The following is a 14,900-nucleotide window of genomic DNA, read 5'->3' as shown; positions in this document are numbered from 1 at the left end:
TGATTCTGGAATTTGTTGACATTTTTAAGAATTTTGTGGAATTTTTGTGGAATTTTGTGGGATTCTGAGGAGACAAAGAATTTTGTGGAATTTTCTTAGATTGTGTGGAAATTTGTGGAGATTTTGTGGGATGTTTCTGGAATTTGGTAGGGTTTTGAGAAGTTTTAGGGAATTTGGTGGGAGTTTTCTGCCATTTTATGGGATTTTTGCATCTATTTTGTGGGATGTTTCTGGAATTACGTGTGGGTTTTGTGGAATTTTGAGGGATATTGAGGAGACTTGAAGAATTTTGAAGGATATTTCTGGAATTTTGAGGAAATTGGAGGTGATTTTTTGGGATGTTTCTGGAATTTGGTAACATTTTTAAGAATTTTGTAGAATTTTGGTGGAATTTTTTTAGAATTTTGAGGGATTCTGAGGAGACCTGAAGAATTTTGTGGGATTTTTCTTAGATTGTGTGGAAATTTGTGGAGATTTTGTGGGATGTTTCAGGAATTTGGTAGAGTTTTGAGAAGTTTTAGGGAATTTGGTGGGAGTTTTCTGCCATTTTGTGGGATTGTTCCTTAAATTTTGTGGGCTGTTTCTGGAATTACGTGGGGGTTTTGTGGAATTTTGAGGGATATTGAGGAGACAGGAAGAATTTTGAGTCAATTATCTTAGATTCTGTGGAACTTGGTAAAGATTTTGTGGGATATTTCAAATATTTGATATGGTTTTGAGAAGATTTAAGGATTTTATTGTGACTTTTCTGCAATTTTGTGGGATTTGGCTGCAATTTTGTGGGATTCTTTCTGAATGTTGTGGGATTTTTCTGGAATTTTGAGGGATATTGATGAGACTTGAAGAATTTTGAAGGATATTTCTGGAATTGTGTGGAAATTGGAGGAGATTTTGTGGGATGTTTCTGGAATTTGGTGACAAGTTTAAAAATTCTGTGGAATTTCTTTTGGAATTTTGTGGAATTATGAGGAGACTTGAAGAATTTTTTTTGATTTTTCTTAGATTGTGTGGAAATTTGTGGAGATTTTGTGGGATGTTTCTTGAATTTGTTCGTGTATAGAGACGATTTAGGGAATTTTGTGGAAGTTTATTGCCATTTTGTGGGATTGTTCCTTAAATTTTGTGGGATATTTCTGGAATTACATGGGGGTTTTGTGGAATTTTGAGGGATATTGATGAGACTTGAAGAATTTTGAAGGATATTTGTGGAATTTTGTGGGAATTGGAGGTGATTTTTTGGGATGTTTCTGGAATTTGGTGACATTTTGAAGAATTTTGTGGAATTTTTGTGGAATTTTGTGGGATTCTGAGGAGACTTGAAGAATTTTGTGGAATTTTCTTCGATTGTGTGGAAATCTGTGGAGATTTTGTGGGATGTTTCTGGAATCTGGTAGGGTTTTGAGAGGGTGTTGGGAATTTGGTGGGAGTTTTCTGCCATTTTATGGGGTTTTCTTTTAATTTTGTGGGATATTGAGGAGATTTTGTGGGATGTTTCTGGAATTTGTTGACATTTTTAAGAATTTTGTGGAATTTTTGTGGAATTTTGTGGGATTCTGAGGAGACAAAGAATTTTGTGGAATTTTCTTAGATTGTGTGGAAATTTGTGGAGATTTTGTGGGATGTTTCTGAAATTTGGTAGGGTTTTGAGAAGTTTTAGGGAATTTGGTGGGAGTTTTCTGCCATTTTATGGGATTTTTGCATCTATTTTGTGGGATGTTTCTGGAATTACGTGTGGGTTTTGTGGAATTTTGAGGGATATTGAGGAGACTTGAAGAATTTTGAAGGATATTTCTGGAATTTTGAGGAAATTGGAGGTGATTTTTTGGGATGTTTCTGGAATTTGGTAACATTTTTAAGAATTTTGTAGAATTTTGGTGGAATTTTTTTAGAATTTTGAGGGATTCTGAGGAGACCTGAAGAATTTTGTGGGATTTTTCTTAGATTGTGTGGAAATTTGTGGAGATTTTGTGGGATGTTTCAGGAATTTGGTAGAGTTTTGAGAAGTTTTAGGGAATTTGGTGGGAGTTTTCTGCCATTTTGTGGGATTGTTCCTTAAATTTTGTGGGCTGTTTCTGGAATTACGTGGGGGTTTTGTGGAATTTTGAGGGATATTGAGGAGACAGGAAGAATTTTGAGTCAATTATCTTAGATTCTGTGGAACTTGGTAAAGATTTTGTGGGATATTTCAAATATTTGATATGGTTTTGAGAAGATTTAAGGATTTTATTGTGACTTTTCTGCAATTTTGTGGGATTTGGCTGCAATTTTGTGGGATTCTTTCTGAATGTTGTGGGATTTTTCTGGAATTTTGAGGGATATTGATGAGACTTGAAGAATTTTGAAGGATATTTCTGGAATTGTGTGGAAATTGGAGGAGATTTTGTGGGATGTTTCTGGAATTTGGTGACAAGTTTAAGAATTCTGTGGAATTTTTTTTGGAATTTTGTGGAATTATGAGGAGACTTGAAGAATTTTTTTTGATTTTTCTTAGATTGTGTGGAAATTTGTGGAGATTTTGTGGGATGTTTCTTGAATTTGTTCGTGTATAGAGACGATTTAGGGAATTTTGTGGAAGTTTATTGCCATTTTGTTGGATTGTTCCTTAAATTTTGTGGGATATTTCTGGAATTACATGGGGGTTTTGTGGAATTTTGAGGGATATTGATGAGACTTGAAGAATTTTGAAGGATATTTGTGGAATTTTGTGGGAATTGGAGGTGATTTTTTGGGATGTTTCTGGAATTTGGTGACATTTTGAAGAATTTTGTGGAATTTTTGTGGAATTTTGTGGGATTCTGAGGAGACTTGAAGAATTTTGTGGAATTTTCTTCGATTGTGTGGAAATCTGTGGAGATTTTGTGGGATGTTTCTGGAATCTGGTAGGGTTTTGAGAGGGTGTTGGGAATTTGGTGGGAGTTTTCTGCCATTTTATGGGGTTTTCTTTTAATTTTGTGGGATATTGAGGAGATTTTGTGGGATGTTTCTGGAATTTGTTGACATTTTTAAGAATTTTGTGGAATTTTTGTGGAATTTTGTGGGATTCTGAGGAGACAAAGAATTTGTGGAATTTTCTTAGATTGTGTGGAAATTTGTGGAGATTTTGTGAGATGTTTCTGGAATTTGGTAGGGTTTTGAGAAGTTTTAGGGAAGTTGGTGGGAGTTTTCTGCCATTTTATGGGATTTTTGCATCTATTTTGTGGGATGTTTCTGGAATTACGTGTGGGTTTTGTGGAATTTTGAGGGATATTGAGGAGACTTGAAGAATTTTGAAGGATATTTCTGGAATTTTGAGGAAATTGGAGGTGATTTTTTGGGATGTTTCTGGAATTTGGTAACATTTTTAAGAATTTTGTAGAATTTTGGTGGAATTTTTTTAGAATTTTGAGGGATTCTGAGGAGACCTGAAGAATTTTGTGGGATTTTTCTTAGATTGTGTGGAAATTTGTGGAGATTTTGTGGGATGTTTCAGGAATTTGGTAGAGTTTTGAGAAGTTTTAGGGAATTTGGTGGGAGTTTTCTGCCATTTTGTGGGATTGTTCCTTAAATTTTGTGGGCTGTTTCTGGACTTACGTGGGGGTTTTGTGGAATTTTGAGGGATATTGAGGAGACAGGAAGAATTTTGAGTCAATTATCTTAGATTCTGTGGAACTTGGTAAAGATTTTGTGGGATATTTCAAATATTTGATATGGTTTTGAGAAGATTTAAGGATTTTATTGTGACTTTTCTGCAATTTTGTGGGATTTGGCTGCAATTTTGTGGGATTCTTTCTGAATGTTGTGGGATTTTTCTGGAATTTTGAGGGATATTGATGAGACTTGAAGAATTTTGAAGGATATTTCTGGAATTGTGTGGAAATTGGAGGAGATTTTGTGGGATGTTTCTGGAATTTGGTGACAAGTTTAAGAATTCTGTGGAATTTTTTTTGGAATTTTGTGGAATTATGAGGAGACTTGAAGAATTTTTTTTTATTTTTCTTAGATTGTGTGGAAATTTGTGGAGATTTTGTGGGATGTTTCTGGAATCTGGTAGGGTTTTGAGAAGGTGTAGGGAATTTGGTGGGAGTTTTCTGCCATTTTATGGGGTTTTCTCTTAATTTTGTGGGATATTGAGGAGATTTTGTGGGATGTTTCTGGAATTTGTTGACATTTTTAAGAATTTTGTGGAATTTTTGTGGAATTTTGTGGGATTCTGAGGAGACATGAAGAATTTTGTGGAATTTTCTTCGATTGTGTGGAAATCTGTGGAGATTTTGTGGGATGTTTCTGGAATCTGGTAGGGTTTTGAGAAGGTGTAGGGAATTTGGTGGGAGTTTTCTGCCATTTTATGGGGTTTTCTTTTAATTTTGTGGGATATTGAGGAGATTTTGTGGGATGTTTCTGGAATTTGTTGACATTTTGAAGAATTTTGTGGAATTTTTGTGGAATTTTGTGGGATTCTGAGGAGACTTGAAGAATTTTGTGGAATTTTCTTAGATTGTGTGGAAATCTGTGGAGATTTTTTGGGATGTTTCTGGAATCTGGTAGGGTTTTGAGAAGGTGTAGGGAATTTGGTGGGAGTTTTCTGCCATTTTATGCGGTTTTCTATTAATTTTGTGGGATATTGAGGAGATTTTGTGGGATGTTTCTGGAATTTGGTGACAAGTTTAAGAATTCTGTGGAATTTCTTTTGGAATTTTGTGGAATTATGAGGAGACTTGAAGAATTTTTTTTGATTTTTCTTAGATTGTGTGGAAATTTGTGGAGATTTTGTGGGATGTTTCTTGAATTTGTTCGTGTATAGAGACGATTTAGGGAATTTTGTGGAAGTTTATTGCCATTTTGTTGGATTGTTCCTTAAATTTTGTGGGATATTTCTGGAATTACATGGGGGTTTTGTGGAATTTTGAGGGATATTGATGAGACTTGAAGAATTTTGAAGGATATTTGTGGAATTTTGTGGGAATTGGAGGTGATTTTTTGGGATGTTTCTGGAATTTGGTGACATTTTGAAGAATTTTGTGGAATTTTTGTGGAATTTTGTGGGATTCTGAGGAGACTTGAAGAATTTTGTGGAATTTTCTTAGATTGTGTGGAAATCTGTGGAGATTTTGTGGGATGTTTCTGGAATCTGGTAGGGTTTTGAGAAGGTGTAGGGAATTTGGTGGGAGTTTTCTGCCATTTTATGGGGTTTTCTATTAATTTTGTGGGATATTGAGGAGATTTTGTGGGATGTTTCTGGAATTTGGTGACAAGTTTAAGAATTCTGTGGAATTTCTTTTGGAGTTTTGTGGAATTATGAGGAGACTTGAAGAATTTTTTTTGATTTTTCTTAGATTGTGTGGAAATTTGTGGAGATTTTGTGGGATGTTTCTTGAATTTGTTCGTGTATAGAGACGATTTAGGGAATTTTGTGGAAGTTTATTGCCATTTTGTGGGATTGTTCCTTAAATTTTGTGGGATATTTCTGGAATTACATGGGGGTTTTGTGGAATTTTGAGGGATATTGATGAGACTTGAAGAATTTTGAAGGATATTTGTGGAATTTTGTGGGAATTGGAGGTGATTTTTTGGGATGTTTCTGGAATTTGGTGACATTTTTAAGAATTTTGTGGAATTTTTGTGGAATTTTGTGGGATTCTGAGGAGACTTGAAGAATTTTGTGGAATTTTCTTCGATTGTGTGGAAATCTGTGGAGATTTTGTGGGATGTTTCTGGAATCTGGTAGGGTTTTGAGAAGGTGTAGGGAATTTGGTGGGAGTTTTCTGCCATTTTATGGGGTTTTCTTTTAATTTTGTGGGATATTGAGGAGATTTTGTGGGATGTTTCTGGAATTTGTTGACATTTTTAAGAATTTTGTGGAATTTTTGTGGAATTTTGTGGGATTCTGAGGAGACAAAGAATTTTGTGGAATTTTCTTAGATTGTGTGGAAATTTGTGGAGATTTTGTGGGATGTTTCTGGAATTTGGTAGGGTTTTGAGAAGTTTTAGGGAATTTGGTGGGAGTTTTCTGCCATTTTATGGGATTTTTGCATCTATTTTGTGGGATGTTTCTGGAATTACGTGTGGGTTTTGTGGAATTTTGAGGGATATTGAGGAGACTTGAAGAATTTTGAAGGATATTTCTGGAATTTTGAGGAAATTGGAGGTGATTTTTTGGGATGTTTCTGGAATTTGGTAACATTTTTAAGAATTTTGTAGAATTTTGGTGGAATTTTTTTAGAATTTTGAGGGATTCTGAGGAGACCTGAAGAATTTTGTGGGATTTTTCTTAGATTGTGTGGAAATTTGTGGAGATTTTGTGGGATGTTTCAGGAATTTGGTAGAGTTTTGAGAAGTTTTAGGGAATTTGGTGGGAGTTTTCTGCCATTTTGTGGGATTGTTCCTTAAATTTTGTGGGCTGTTTCTGGAATTACGTGGGGGTTTTGTGGAATTTTGAGGGATATTGAGGAGACAGGAAGAATTTTGAGTCAATTATCTTAGATTCTGTGGAACTTGGTAAAGATTTTGTGGGATATTTCAAATATTTGATATGGTTTTGAGAAGATTTAAGGATTTTATTGTGACTTTTCTGCAATTTTGTGGGATTTGGCTGCAATTTTGTGGGATTCTTTCTGAATGTTGTGGGATTTTTCTGGAATTTTGAGGGATATTGATGAGACTTGAAGAATTTTGAAGGATATTTCTGGAATTGTGTGGAAATTGGAGGAGATTTTGTGGGATGTTTCTGGAATTTGGTGACAAGTTTAAAAATTCTGTGGAATTTTTTTTGGAATTTTGTGGAATTATGAGGAGACTTGAAGAATTTTTTTAGATTTTTCTTAGATTGTGTGGAAATTTGTGGAGATTTTGTGGGATGTTTCTTGAATTTGTTCGTGTATAGAGACGATTTAGGGAATTTTGTGGAAGTTTATTGCCATTTTGTGGGATTGTTCCTTAAATTTTGTGGGATATTTCTGGAATTACATGGGGGTTTTGTGGAATTTTGAGGGATATTGATGAGACTTGAAGAATTTTGAAGGATATTTGTGGAATTTTGTGGGAATTGGAGGTGATTTTTTGGGATGTTTCTGGAATTTGGTGACATTTTGAAGAATTTTGTGGAATTTTTGTGGAATTTTGTGGGATTCTGAGGAGACTTGAAGAATTTTGTGGAATTTTCTTCGATTGTGTGGAAATCTGTGGAGATTTTGTGGGATGTTTCTGGAATCTGGTAGGGTTTTGAGAAGGTGTAGGGAATTTGGTGGGAGTTTTCTGCCATCTTATGGGGTTTTCTTTTAATTTTTTGGGATCTTGAGGAGATTTTGTGGGATGTTTCTGGAATTTGTTGACATTTTTAAGAATTTTGGTGGGATTTTGTGGGATTCTGAGGAAACGAAGAATTTTGTGGGATTTTCTTAGATTGTGTGGAAATTTGTGGAGATTTTGTGGGATGTTTCTGGAATTTGGTAGGGTTTTGAGAAGTTTTAGGGAAGTTGGTGGGAGTTTTCTGCCATTTTATGGGATTTTTGCATCTATTTTGTGGGATGTTTCTGGAATTACGTGTGGGTTTTGTGGAATTTTGAGGGATATTGAGGAGACTTGAAGAATTTTGAAGGATATTTCTGGAATTTTGAGGAAATTGGAGGTGATTTTTTGGGATGTTTCTGGAATTTGGTAACATTTTTAAGAATTTTGTAGAATTTTGGTGGAATTTTTTTAGAATTTTGAGGGATTCTGAGGAGACCTGAAGAATTTTGTGGGATTTTTCTTAGATTGTGTGGAAATTTGTGGAGATTTTGTGGGATGTTTCAGGAATTTGGTAGAGTTTTGAGAAGTTTTAGGGAATTTGGTGGGAGTTTTCTGCCATTTTGTGGGATTGTTCCTTAAATTTTGTGGGCTGTTTCTGGAATTACGTGGGGGTTTTGTGGAATTTTGAGGGATATTGAGGAGACAGGAAGAATTTTGAGTCAATTATCTTAGATTCTGTGGAACTTGGTAAAGATTTTGTGGGATATTTCAAATATTTGATATGGTTTTGAGAAGATTTAAGGATTTTATTGTGACTTTTCTGCAATTTTGTGGGATTTGGCTGCAATTTTGTGGGATTCTTTCTGAATGTTGTGGGATTTTTCTGGAATTTTGAGGGATATTGATGAGACTTGAAGAATTTTGAAGGATATTTCTGGAATTGTGTGGAAATTGGAGGAGATTTTGTGGGATGTTTCTGGAATTTGGTGACAAGTTTAAAAATTCTGTGGAATTTTTTTTGGAATTTTGTGGAATTATGAGGAGACTTGAAGAATTTTTTTTGATTTTTCTTAGATTGTGTGGAAATTTGTGGAGATTTTGTGGGATGTTTCTTGAATTTGTTCGTGTATAGAGACGATTTAGGGAATTTTGTGGAAGTTTATTGCCATTTTGTGGGATTGTTCCTTAAATTTTGTGGGATATTTCTGGAATTACATGGGGGTTTTGTGGAATTTTGAGGGATATTGATGAGACTTGAAGAATTTTGAAGGATATTTGTGGAATTTTGTGGGAATTGGAGGTGATTTTTTGGGATGTTTCTGGAATTTGGTGACATTTTGAAGAATTTTGTGGAATTTTTGTGGAATTTTGTGGGATTCTGAGGAGACTTGAAGAATTTTGTGGAATTTTCTTAGATTGTGTGGAAATCTGTGGAGATTTTGTGGGATGTTTCTGGAATCTGGTAGGGTTTTGAGAAGGTGTAGGGAATTTGGTGGGAGTTTTCTGCCATTTTATGGGGTTTTCTATTAATTTTGTGGGATATTGAGGAGATTTTGTGGGATGTTTCTGGAATTTGGTGACAAGTTTAAGAATTCTGTGGAATTTCTTTTGGAGTTTTGTGGAATTATGAGGAGACTTGAAGAATTTTTTTTGATTTTTCTTAGATTGTGTGGAAATTTGTGGAGATTTTGTGGGATGTTTCTTGAATTTGTTCGTGTATAGAGACGATTTAGGGAATTTTGTGGAAGTTTATTGCCATTTTGTGGGATTGTTCCTTAAATTTTGTGGGATATTTCTGGAATTACATGGGGGTTTTGTGGAATTTTGAGGGATATTGATGAGACTTGAAGAATTTTGAAGGATATTTGTGGAATTTTGTGGGAATTGGAGGTGATTTTTTGGGATGTTTCTGGAATTTGGTGACATTTTTAAGAATTTTGTGGAATTTTTGTGGAATTTTGTGGGATTCTGAGGAGACTTGAAGAATTTTGTGGAATTTTCTTCGATTGTGTGGAAATCTGTGGAGATTTTGTGGGATGTTTCTGGAATTTGGTAGGGTTTTGAGAAGTTTTAGGGAATTTGGTGGGAGTTTTCTGCCATTTTATGGGATTTTTGCATCTATTTTGTGGGATGTTTCTGGAATTACGTGTGGGTTTTGTGGAATTTTGAGGGATATTGAGGAGACTTGAAGAATTTTGAAGGATATTTCTGGAATTTTGAGGAAATTGGAGGTGATTTTTTGGGATGTTTCTGGAATTTGGTAACATTTTTAAGAATTTTGTAGAATTTTGGTGGAATTTTTTTAGAATTTTGAGGGATTCTGAGGAGACCTGAAGAATTTTGTGGGATTTTTCTTAGATTGTGTGGAAATTTGTGGAGATTTTGTGGGATGTTTCAGGAATTTGGTAGAGTTTTGAGAAGTTTTAGGGAATTTGGTGGGAGTTTTCTGCCATTTTGTGGGATTGTTCCTTAAATTTTGTGGGCTGTTTCTGGAATTACGTGGGGGTTTTGTGGAATTTTGAGGGATATTGAGGAGACAGGAAGAATTTTGAGTCAATTATCTTAGATTCTGTGGAACTTGGTAAAGATTTTGTGGGATATTTCAAATATTTGATATGGTTTTGAGAAGATTTAAGGATTTTATTGTGACTTTTCTGCAATTTTGTGGGATTTGGCTGCAATTTTGTGGGATTCTTTCTGAATGTTGTGGGATTTTTCTGGAATTTTGAGGGATATTGATGAGACTTGAAGAATTTTGAAGGATATTTCTGGAATTGTGTGGAAATTGGAGGAGATTTTGTGGGATGTTTCTGGAATTTGGTGACAAGTTTAAAAATTCTGTGGAATTTTTTTTGGAATTTTGTGGAATTATGAGGAGACTTGAAGAATTTTTTTAGATTTTTCTTAGATTGTGTGGAAATTTGTGGAGATTTTGTGGGATGTTTCTTGAATTTGTTCGTGTATAGAGACGATTTAGGGAATTTTGTGGAAGTTTATTGCCATTTTGTGGGATTGTTCCTTAAATTTTGTGGGATATTTCTGGAATTACATGGGGGTTTTGTGGAATTTTGAGGGATATTGATGAGACTTGAAGAATTTTGAAGGATATTTGTGGAATTTTGTGGGAATTGGAGGTGATTTTTTGGGATGTTTCTGGAATTTGGTGACATTTTGAAGAATTTTGTGGAATTTTTGTGGAATTTTGTGGGATTCTGAGGAGACTTGAAGAATTTTGTGGAATTTTCTTCGATTGTGTGGAAATCTGTGGAGATTTTGTGGGATGTTTCTGGAATCTGGTAGGGTTTTGAGAGGGTGTTGGGAATTTGGTGGGAGTTTTCTGCCATTTTATGGGGTTTTCTTTTAATTTTGTGGGATATTGAGGAGATTTTGTGGGATGTTTCTGGAATTTGTTGACATTTTTAAGAATTTTGTGGAATTTTTGTGGAATTTTGTGGGATTCTGAGGAGACAAAGAATTTTGTGGAATTTTCTTAGATTGTGTGGAAATTTGTGGAGATTTTGTGGGATGTTTCTGGAATTTGGTAGGGTTTTGAGAAGTTTTAGGGAATTTGGTGGGAGTTTTCTGCCATTTTATGGGATTTTTGCATCTATTTTGTGGGATGTTTCTGGAATTACGTGTGGGTTTTGTGGAATTTTGAGGGATATTGAGGAGACTTGAAGAATTTTGAAGGATATTTCTGGAATTTTGAGGAAATTGGAGGTGATTTTTTGGGATGTTTCTGGAATTTGGTAACATTTTTAAGAATTTTGTAGAATTTTGGTGGAATTTTTTTAGAATTTTGAGGGATTCTGAGGAGACCTGAAGAATTTTGTGGGATTTTTCTTAGATTGTGTGGAAATTTGTGGAGATTTTGTGGGATGTTTCAGGAATTTGGTAGAGTTTTGAGAAGTTTTAGGGAATTTGGTGGGAGTTTTCTGCCATTTTGTGGGATTGTTCCTTAAATTTTGTGGGCTGTTTCTGGAATTACGTGGGGGTTTTGTGGAATTTTGAGGGATATTGAGGAGACAGGAAGAATTTTGAGTCAATTATCTTAGATTCTGTGGAACTTGGTAAAGATTTTGTGGGATATTTCAAATATTTGATATGGTTTTGAGAAGATTTAAGGATTTTATTGTGACTTTTCTGCAATTTTGTGGGATTTGGCTGCAATTTTGTGGGATTCTTTCTGAATGTTGTGGGATTTTTCTGGAATTTTGAGGGATATTGATGAGACTTGAAGAATTTTGAAGGATATTTCTGGAATTGTGTGGAAATTGGAGGAGATTTTGTGGGATGTTTCTGGAATTTGGTGACAAGTTTAAAAATTCTGTGGAATTTTTTTTGGAATTTTGTGGAATTATGAGGAGACTTGAAGAATTTTTTTAGATTTTTCTTAGATTGTGTGGAAATTTGTGGAGATTTTGTGGGATGTTTCTTGAATTTGTTCGTGTATAGAGACGATTTAGGGAATTTTGTGGAAGTTTATTGCCATTTTGTGGGATTGTTCCTTAAATTTTGTGGGATATTTCTGGAATTACATGGGGGTTTTGTGGAATTTTGAGGGATATTGATGAGACTTGAAGAATTTTGAAGGATATTTGTGGAATTTTGTGGGAATTGGAGGTGATTTTTTGGGATGTTTCTGGAATTTGGTGACATTTTGAAGAATTTTGTGGAATTTTTGTGGAATTTTGTGGGATTCTGAGGAGACTTGAAGAATTTTGTGGAATTTTCTTCGATTGTGTGGAAATCTGTGGAGATTTTGTGGGATGTTTCTGGAATCTGGTAGGGTTTTGAGAAGGTGTAGGGAATTTGGTGGGAGTTTTCTGCCATCTTATGGGGTTTTCTTTTAATTTTTTGGGATCTTGAGGAGATTTTGTGGGATGTTTCTGGAATTTGTTGACATTTTTAAGAATTTTGGTGGGATTTTGTGGGATTCTGAGGAAACGAAGAATTTTGTGGGATTTTCTTAGATTGTGTGGAAATTTGTGGAGATTTTGTGGGATGTTTCTGGAATTTGGTAGGGTTTTGAGAAGTTTTAGGGAAGTTGGTGGGAGTTTTCTGCCATTTTATGGGATTTTTGCATCTATTTTGTGGGATGTTTCTGGAATTACGTGTGGGTTTTGTGGAATTTTGAGGGATATTGAGGAGACTTGAAGAATTTTGAAGGATATTTCTGGAATTTTGAGGAAATTGGAGGTGATTTTTTGGGATGTTTCTGGAATTTGGTAACATTTTTAAGAATTTTGTAGAATTTTGGTGGAATTTTTTTAGAATTTTGAGGGATTCTGAGGAGACCTGAAGAATTTTGTGGGATTTTTCTTAGATTGTGTGGAAATTTGTGGAGATTTTGTGGGATGTTTCAGGAATTTGGTAGAGTTTTGAGAAGTTTTAGGGAATTTGGTGGGAGTTTTCTGCCATTTTGTGGGATTGTTCCTTAAATTTTGTGGGCTGTTTCTGGAATTACGTGGGGGTTTTGTGGAATTTTGAGGGATATTGAGGAGACAGGAAGAATTTTGAGTCAATTATCTTAGATTCTGTGGAACTTGGTAAAGATTTTGTGGGATATTTCAAATATTTGATATGGTTTTGAGAAGATTTAAGGATTTTATTGTGACTTTTCTGCAATTTTGTGGGATTTGGCTGCAATTTTGTGGGATTCTTTCTGAATGTTGTGGGATTTTTCTGGAATTTTGAGGGATATTGATGAGACTTGAAGAATTTTGAAGGATATTTCTGGAATTGTGTGGAAATTGGAGGAGATTTTGTGGGATGTTTCTGGAATTTGGTGACAAGTTTAAAAATTCTGTGGAATTTTTTTTGGAATTTTGTGGAATTATGAGGAGACTTGAAGAATTTTTTTTGATTTTTCTTAGATTGTGTGGAAATTTGTGGAGATTTTGTGGGATGTTTCTTGAATTTGTTCGTGTATAGAGACGATTTAGGGAATTTTGTGGAAGTTTATTGCCATTTTGTGGGATTGTTCCTTAAATTTTGTGGGATATTTCTGGAATTACATGGGGGTTTTGTGGAATTTTGAGGGATATTGATGAGACTTGAAGAATTTTGAAGGATATTTGTGGAATTTTGTGGGAATTGGAGGTGATTTTTTGGGATGTTTCTGGAATTTGGTGACATTTTGAAGAATTTTGTGGAATTTTTGTGGAATTTTGTGGGATTCTGAGGAGACTTGAAGAATTTTGTGGAATTTTCTTCGATTGTGTGGAAATCTGTGGAGATTTTGTGGGATGTTTCTGGAATCTGGTAGGGTTTTGAGAGGGTGTTGGGAATTTGGTGGGAGTTTTCTGCCATTTTATGGGGTTTTCTTTTAATTTTGTGGGATATTGAGGAGATTTTGTGGGATGTTTCTGGAATTTGTTGACATTTTTAAGAATTTTGTGGAATTTTTGTGGAATTTTGTGGGATTCTGAGGAGACAAAGAATTTTGTGGAATTTTCTTAGATTGTGTGGAAATTTGTGGAGATTTTGTGGGATGTTTCTGGAATTTGGTAGGGTTTTGAGAAGTTTTAGGGAATTTGGTGGGAGTTTTCTGCCATTTTATGGGATTTTTGCATCTATTTTGTGGGATGTTTCTGGAATTACGTGTGGGTTTTGTGGAATTTTGAGGGATATTGAGGAGACTTGAAGAATTTTGAAGGATATTTCTGGAATTTTGAGGAAATTGGAGGTGATTTTTTGGGATGTTTCTGGAATTTGGTAACATTTTTAAGAATTTTGTAGAATTTTGGTGGAATTTTTTTAGAATTTTGAGGGATTCTGAGGAGACCTGAAGAATTTTGTGGGATTTTTCTTAGATTGTGTGGAAATTTGTGGAGATTTTGTGGGATGTTTCAGGAATTTGGTAGAGTTTTGAGAAGTTTTAGGGAATTTGGTGGGAGTTTTCTGCCATTTTGTGGGATTGTTCCTTAAATTTTGTGGGCTGTTTCTGGAATTACGTGGGGGTTTTGTGGAATTTTGAGGGATATTGAGGAGACAGGAAGAATTTTGAGTCAATTATCTTAGATTCTGTGGAACTTGGTAAAGATTTTGTGGGATATTTCAAATATTTGTTATGGTTTTGAGAAGATTTAAGGATTTTATTGTGACTTTTCTGCAATTTTGTGGGATTTGGCTGCAATTTTGTGGGATTCTTTCTGAATGTTGTGGGATTTTTCTGGAATTTTGAGGGATATTGATGAGACTTGAAGAATTTTGAAGGATATTTCTGGAATTGTGTGGAAATTGGAGGAGATTTTGTGGGATGTTTCTGGAATTTGGTGACAAGTTTAAAAATTCTGTGGAATTTTTTTTGGAATTTTGTGGAATTATGAGGAGACTTGAAGAATTTTTTTTGATTTTTCTTAGATTGTGTGGAAATTTGTGGAGATTTTGTGGGATGTTTCTTGAATTTGTTCGTGTATAGAGACGATTTAGGGAATTTTGTGGAAGTTTATTGCCATTTTGTGGGATTGTTCCTTAAATTTTGTGGGATATTTCTGGAATTACATGGGGGTTTTGTGGAATTTTGAGGGATATTGATGAGACTTGAAGAATTTTGAAGGATATTTGTGGAATTTTGTGGGAATTGGAGGTGATTTTTTGGGATGTTTCTGGAATTTGGTGACATTTTTAAGAATTTTGTGGAATTTTTGTGGAATTTTGTGGGATTCTGAGGAGACTTGAAGAATTTTGTG

This window comes from Cyanistes caeruleus, unplaced genomic scaffold, assembly GCF_971803275.1.
Source record: "Cyanistes caeruleus unplaced genomic scaffold, bCyaCae1.hap1.1 HAP1_SCAFFOLD_123, whole genome shotgun sequence".
Taxonomy (NCBI): Eukaryota; Metazoa; Chordata; class Aves; order Passeriformes; family Paridae; genus Cyanistes; species Cyanistes caeruleus.
Note: the sequence above shows the minus strand (reverse complement) of the source record.